At 38.9% G+C, this 6,693-nt stretch overlaps 1 non-coding gene across 1 annotated transcript; it reads right to left on the bottom strand.

The window, feature by feature from the left end:
* Positions 1 to 303: 303 nt before the first annotated feature.
* Positions 304 to 376, bottom strand: Trnak-cuu (transfer RNA lysine (anticodon CUU)). The gene has a single exon. It is a non-coding gene; the product is annotated as a tRNA-Lys (tRNA).
* Positions 377 to 6,693: the final 6,317 nt, after the last annotated feature.

Consider the following 6,693-nt stretch of genomic DNA (forward strand, 5'->3'; position numbering starts at 1 on the left):
AAGGGCAGGAACCTGGAGGTAGGAGCCTGTTGCGGGAGGTCCTCCCACTCCTCCAGCCTATCGCCGCTGAGATACCAGCCCCTTGGGGCGTGGTCTCTCTCCCTTTAAAAAAGCAGCCACTTCCCTCTCCTCTCTCTCTTCACTTCCTGCTCCGCCGGCGACTAGACTCCTGGTTGCGTTGCGTAGAGGGCCGTTGCCTGGGACAGTGATCTGTAAGTTTTTTCCCCTTTAAATAAATATCACCCTATTAATCATAATCCCAAATTGGTGTGGCATTGTTTGTGACTTACGCCTTCATTTTGGCGCCCAACGTGGGGCTCGAACCCACGACCCTGGGATTAAGAGTCCCATGCTCTACCGACTGAGCTAGCCGGGCAGGTGGCTGGGGTTTTGGGGACATAGCCCCGCCGCCGCCGTCCTTATTACTACAAATGGCGCCCAACCTTGAATTTTCTTAACGCTAATGAGAAAGGAATGACAGCAGCAGAGAGACATTGGATAATGGAAAAGTCTGCTGAACTAAATCAACCGATTTATTTCAAAGATGTGCTGACCTCTCAGTGGAAGCCAGGAGATGTGCTACGTTGGGGAAGGGGTTTTGCTCTTGTTTCCACAGGAGAAGAAAAATTGTGGATACCATCAAAATTAATAAAGTTTCGATTTGAAGAGGAGAAACCTCTTGGAAAGGAGAAATGACAACTCATCCACAATGATGATATTCATACAGGTGGTAAGAAAAACATATAGAATGGGGGCAGGGTTCTGTTCTTATCTCCACAGGAAAACACTCATCTTTGAAAAATTCAAGGGACCCTGGATATTTGGATACTGACAGATGGAAAAATACCTGCCCAATAGGAAATATCAAGAAAACTGAAAGGGTTGTGTAAGTAATATTAAACCATATTTCTAAATTTATAAAGCTGGTTTTGAAGTTGGACTCTGGCTCAGTCCTTCTCCAATTCCAAGCCTGTTAGTAAGAGAAAAACCCAGAGTTTCTGGAGTTTCTGTCTCATGTCAAGAGCCATGATATGGGACAGAAAGAAATATGAGTTTAGAAAACATCTTTGCTTTTCTTCATATCTATCATACTTTTCATTGAATATATCTATCATGTCTTTCATTGAATATATATATATATATATATATATATATATATATATGTCTATATGATCAATGCTTAAGTTTTTCATAATGAACAATGAGTTTTTCCTGAAGTGACATTTGAAGTTTCCAGGAAGAAGATGGGGCCCCATAACAACAACTCCACCTGGTTGATATGACGTCATGATACTGATAGTGCTACAACAAGACCTGCTTTGGATACCAGCTGCACAAGACAGTTCCAACTTGGTTAGCTGAAATGGTGCACATCTTATACAACATTTTGGCCAGACCTGCACAAAATACTCAGAGACTATTGGCAATTTTAAAAGACATTGATCTTGAAATTTAACCATCATTTTACTTTCATAGGATCCCCCAGAAAGAACGTCGCCCCTATGACAGCTGGAAGTAATTTTAGAGGACGACGTCCCCTCTCCCAGTAAAGTTTGCCCTTGGGTTTAGGGGCATCATTTAGGGGTTGATTATAATTAGTATACGATTGAGGGTTGGGGGAGGAATTTTATAAGCTCAGGGATCATTTTGAAAAAAAAAAAGAGGGATGATGGGATAATAGATTTGTAATTGTGAGTTACTGTTGTTAGACAAATATATTGATATAGATTCTTGTATATTGATACAAAGTTAAATTGTATTGACTATTGTATGCATTCATGTTTCTACCTCTGTTTAAAACATTTTTTATGTATTGACATATATTGTATTGATATATATATATTGTATATATTTACCATATTGCAGTGTACATTTCTACCTCTGATTAAGATACTTATATAATGTTTGTGTATTGATATATATTTACCTACTGCAATGTATATTTGTACATTGTTTATATTTGGAGGTCATTGTCCTCATTTGTTTCACAGTCGTTTATTGTCTTAGTCTTTAAGTTAGATAGATATTGAGAATTATATAGACTAATAGTCATCTAAGTTTGTCATTTATAATTAGACTAATCAGGTTCTTTAGATATATAGAGATTATACTCAGTATAGATAGATAATCTTCAACTTCTTCAAAGAGCTGTAGAAAATGGCCTTTAATCTAACTCAGAGTTTTGTGGTAGTGAGACACAATTGCTCCTGGCAACACCACTCTATTCCCGAGAGAATGTTGAGCACCAAAGACACTCCACCTGGAGCATTTCTTTTTGGCAGAACTGGCCTTGGGGCAAAGAAATGCTCATACCTCAACCACTGACAAAGATACAGAGCATGCATCAATGGATAAAACAGGGCTGTCTTATCCTGCCAAGACAGGGTAAGATAGTTTTGAAAGTTGCTTGCCTTTGAAAATGGTGTGTCAGTTATGTTAGGCCTTAGCCAAAGTTGGTTGCTTCAACGCTGCTAATGTGACTTTGGGTAATTGCCTAGGTAGCTAGTTGTCTCTGTGATTTGATGCATGTTTTGGAAGTTGTTTTACTGAACTTCCTAATTACCCAGGTAACATTATTTCCCTTCTCAGATCTTTGATGGGGTTGAAGACTATATAAATGTAGTTACTTTCTCTCATGACTTGGCCAAGTTATTTATTATACAAGACCTAAGCTAGTTAGAATAGCATATTTGTACTTATTGTATATAATTTCATAGTAGGTTTAGAACTCTCTTATTTAAACAGAAGGGGGAGGTGTTGCGGGAGGTCCTCCCACTCCTCCAGCCTATCGCCGCTGAGATACCAGCCCCTTGGGGCGTGGTCTCTCTCCCTTTAAAAAAGCAGCCACTTCCCTCTCCTCTCTCTCTTCACTTCCTGCTCCGCCGGCGACTAGACTCCTGGTTGCGTTGCGTAGAGGGCCGTTGCCTGGGACAGTGATCTGTAAGTTTTTTCCCCTTTAAATAAATATCACCCTATTAATCATAATCCCAAATTGGTGTGGCATTGTTTGTGACTTACGCCTTCAGGAGCCGATGCAGAGGCCATGGAGAAGTGCTGCTTATTGGCTTGCTTTTTCCTTGGTGATGGAAGGGGCCATGTACAATAACATATCCTGCATCTTAGAAGGCATATCTCTGCATGCCCTACACGATGGGACTCCTAAGAATTTTATTAAGTTGGAGGCCCTTGAACTTTGCTTGGAATTGTTTCCCGTCCTCTGATACACATATGTGTTACTCACAAGGCCAGGTAGCTGCTACCTCCTGCTCACTTTGTCCAATCAGTATAATATTATCAATATAGTGGGCCAAGGTGATTGATGATCAAGATTCTTTCAAACTAAGTTGAGACACAGGGCTAGTGACTTACTATATCCCTGAGGTAAAACTGTAGATAGTTGTGCTGTAAAAGGCTGCAGGTCCCTTTGGTGAAGGACTGGAGAAGAGCTAAGAGGAAAACTCTTAGTTATTTTTATCACAGTCCTTCCTCAGAGGAACCTGACCATTCCTTCATTCAAGGGGTTCTGGTGTGCAAACTGGCTCAAGTCTGGAAATTTCTTCATGGGCCAAGATTCCCTTTTGCTACAATCCAAAGGAGGTTTTTCTTTCATTTGCTTGAGAATATATGGATTCCAAATATATAGTTCTCTTTTATAGCTTTTTTTTTGTTTATAGATAAAACAAAGCCATAGTAGACTTTTTATCTTTTTATGCTTGGAAACACCATGATTGACTAGTTGATACCCAAGGTCTAGAAAGTTCATTATTTTTCATGAAAATCACATTGCCTGTGCTGTCCAGTACAGGTCAGGCCATTATGGACATTGCTTTGCCTTTTTGCTCATTAGGACAATTATGATCACCTTGCCTTTGGCAATTCAATACTACCACCTGGCTCCTGCTACTTCAAGGCCCAGTTATACCCACTGCATTTAATTCATCCAACTGAGCAGCAGCACCTCTGATCCTAAGGTCTGGCACAAGAAAAAGGTGACAATAAAGCTCTTCAAATGTATTTGTGTCTCTTGCATCATTTTGAGTCTTACAGGATTATTGAAGGGCATGCCTTCTGGGACTTTAAGATGCTTTGAACCAGCGTCCAACACTATGGTGGAGTTTCTCCCACACCCAGGATCCACAGGTCTAGGAACCAAAGAGGTGGAAAAGGGAATATTTCCACTCACTATCACCCTTAGTTATCTATTAGGAAAATTTTGATTTCTGTTTCCATGACATTAAGTTCTGCTTGCCTAGAAGTTTTGGTTCCAGGGAGTGGAGGGTAAGTAGTGGTGGTGATGTTGTTCCTGTCAAGAGTCACAACAAACATTCCTTTGAACTGGAAATTTAGACTTCCCCCGGGGCCACTTTGGACTTCTGATGCCGTTAAGCTAAGCAGTTAAGAAAGGAATAACTGTTAGGAGAAGTGAGATTGATCCAAATTGCCATGGGAAAATTGGATTCCTTCTTCACAACGGAGATAAGAAATACTAAGTCTTGAGTGCAGGAGCTCCTTTAGAGTGTTTCTTGGTGCTACCATGTCCTGTGATTGAAGTCAATGGGAAACTATAGTAATAGAATCCAGGCAGGATGACAAAGGGCACATACCCATCAAGAATAAAGATGTGGGCCACTCCTCCAGGAAAAGAACCAAGACCTGCTGAGGTCCTTGCTGAGGGTGGAGAAAATTCAGAATGAATAGTAGAGGAAGGTAGTTATAAATACTAGTTAAGGCTATGTAACCTGTTGTAGAAATGTGGATTACAATGGAAACAAGTGTTTCTGTTGAATTTTTTAAAGAATGTGTGGCACACGTGTTTCCTTTTCTCATCTAATATAACATCAATCTTTATCATGTAACATAACATCAATTTACAATGCATATAAATTTGGACAAGGGGTAAGAATATTGTTTTAGGTGTTATTATGGCCTGGTTAAATATATAATGCACTCATGATTTTCACAGGGTACTTATATCTTGTTAGGTATAATTATGGCCTGGTTATAATTTTCATTTGGAAATTAAGTAAGTGGTAAGGAGATAATAATTTTGTGTCAAGTTAACAAGGGGTGGACTTATGATTGCTAGTTTTGGTTGGTAACTTGATTACGTAAAGAATTAACTAAGACTCCAAGTGGCTGGGTACACCTGCGAGGGATTTTTTTTCTTAACTAAATCATTTGAAGTGGGAAGACACACTTTGAATCTGGAAAGATACACCTGTATCCAGATATTTTGAGTTGGGAAGATCCACTTTTAATCTGTGCTCCACTTTCTGGTAGTAGTCTATATTAGGGACATGAAAGAAGGAAGCTCTCTTCTCTTTGTCATTCTGGCTGGCAAGTCCATTCTTTCACTGATCTACTTCAGGATTCTGGCTGCAGATCAGTGGAGGCATACAGCCTTGTGGACTGAGCAACTACTAGATTCTTGCACCTTCCATTAATAGACAGCCATTGTTGGATAAGCTGGGTCACAGCCTATAAACTACTCTAATATTCACACACACACACACACACACACACACACACACACACACACACTACATAAATTCTATTAGTTCTGTTCCTCTAGAGAACCCTGACTTGTACATATGAACAACAGTTTTCAGTTAGATGTCCGTTTTGATGCCGGTCTGTTGAGGGACAGAATGTTTCTGTCACCAAGCACATGGGGAATTTTGGGGATAGCTACCATTGTTCTCCTGCCTCCCCGGGATACTATTCCAATCAAATGAGACTAAATTTCAACTCAAGTGCTGTTAGAGCTTAACAATTGGAGAAAAAACTAGTCTAAAACAAGAAAGGAGACTAGGAAAAAAGAGTAAACCGGAGTAGCATATCTCAAACTATCTACAATAGCGGTATTTCTAAAATTGCAATTGTGCCGTGGGCTTTTTTTTATAAAGTCTAATAAAATAATAAAAGGCTAAAAATAAAAAGATGCATGAAAAAGAAATTAAAAATCCAGATACTGAAGATAGATGAGACTTAAATTTATACTATGATTTCAATGTATGTTTTTTCCATGCCTGTAAAATTTTCTAAACGCTTACACTCAGTTATATAATTATCTTACTGTGCACCAATGACAATTAATATCCTGATTCCAGTGTATGAATGAGACTTGGGAAAAGCCTCAGATATTAAAATTTTGAAGTTTAAAAAATATGTACAAAAGAGATAGAATCAACCTTGGGCAAATCTACCTGGACCTTTGGATAAAATAATGACAGGACTTTCAGTTTCCTATATTTCATTTTTTTTATCATTTCCCTTTACTGTGTAAGTGTGGTCTGAGTCTTTTAATGTTTAATTCTCTCATGGCCTGGATTCAACCTTGTATGCCACTCCAGACTGATCCCTGCTTTTTAAATAATTCATCAAGCCACTCATGAAAGGTTTTCCATCTTGTAAGAAACTAAAAGCACAGGGACACATTTTTTCTAACTTACATTTTATTTTCTTCAGGCACTCATTTATATAAAACATTTCTAAAGAGAATTTCTGCAAATAGAATCCATACAAAGAACACATGTGCACTACTGAATGATAGTCACCACTATTTCTTCCGGAGATTGTGATTTGAACACATTTTTTTTGTCATTCTTTCCTCCCTCAAAAGCATTCCATACACTCCTCCTTGATCACTTGTTAACCGATTGCCTCTTTCTTCATTAACAACTAACATATTTT

Source organism: Microtus pennsylvanicus, chromosome 17, assembly GCF_037038515.1.
Source record: "Microtus pennsylvanicus isolate mMicPen1 chromosome 17, mMicPen1.hap1, whole genome shotgun sequence".
In the NCBI taxonomy this organism is placed as follows: Eukaryota; Metazoa; Chordata; class Mammalia; order Rodentia; family Cricetidae; genus Microtus; species Microtus pennsylvanicus.